Consider the following 641-nt stretch of genomic DNA (forward strand, 5'->3'; position numbering starts at 1 on the left):
GGACTCTACCTAACAAAGGTCCTTTCTTACAAGTGAACACTGACGAATATACCTGCTTGTCCATTTGCGAGTCTCATCTTTTTATAATATTTCACACTTTTATTCTACATATAAAAAATTCAACAACAAAAATAATAAACCAAAATATAATTTATAATTTATACCGCCAAGATGTACATCGATATGCGATGTTTATTTTTACATCAATTTTCATCCACAACATTGCGAAGCGATGGAAACCTTTTATCGTATGTAAATAAATATATAATTATAAAAGAAAGTTTATATTGTACAAAATATTCTTGACAAAATAACACATGTACATTGCATGAGAAATATAATCAGTTCATGACTTTAAAACTGTTTTTTATTTCGTATTGCGTTCAAACATCCCGAAATGTCCTTATTTTTACATAGAAAAACAAAATAAATTTAAAAAAATAAATAATGATTAATGTAGTGTCTTTTATATATCCAAAATTGAAAAAAAAAAAAGCGAAGCAGTCGTCGGCGGGACTCGAACGCACGCCGCCGGCGCAAAAATGTATGGACGGGAGCCTTAGTCAGCTCAGCTACGCCGCTTACTCGAAGAAGATTCTAATGTTCTTCTTTACATGGGACATAGTTGCGTGACCCTAACT

The 641-nt window shown here is 31.8% G+C and overlaps 1 pseudogene; it reads right to left on the reverse strand.

Moving 5' to 3' along the window:
* The window catches only part of LOC116849603, a 2,148-nt pseudogene extending 2,071 nt beyond the window's left edge, over positions 1 to 77 (reverse strand).
* Between the last annotated feature and the right edge of the window lie 564 nt (positions 78 to 641).

This window comes from Odontomachus brunneus, unplaced genomic scaffold (assembly GCF_010583005.1).
Source record: "Odontomachus brunneus isolate Ranch 3 - 2012 unplaced genomic scaffold, Obru_v1 Obru_scaffold_120, whole genome shotgun sequence".
NCBI classification, from domain to species: Eukaryota; Metazoa; Arthropoda; class Insecta; order Hymenoptera; family Formicidae; genus Odontomachus; species Odontomachus brunneus.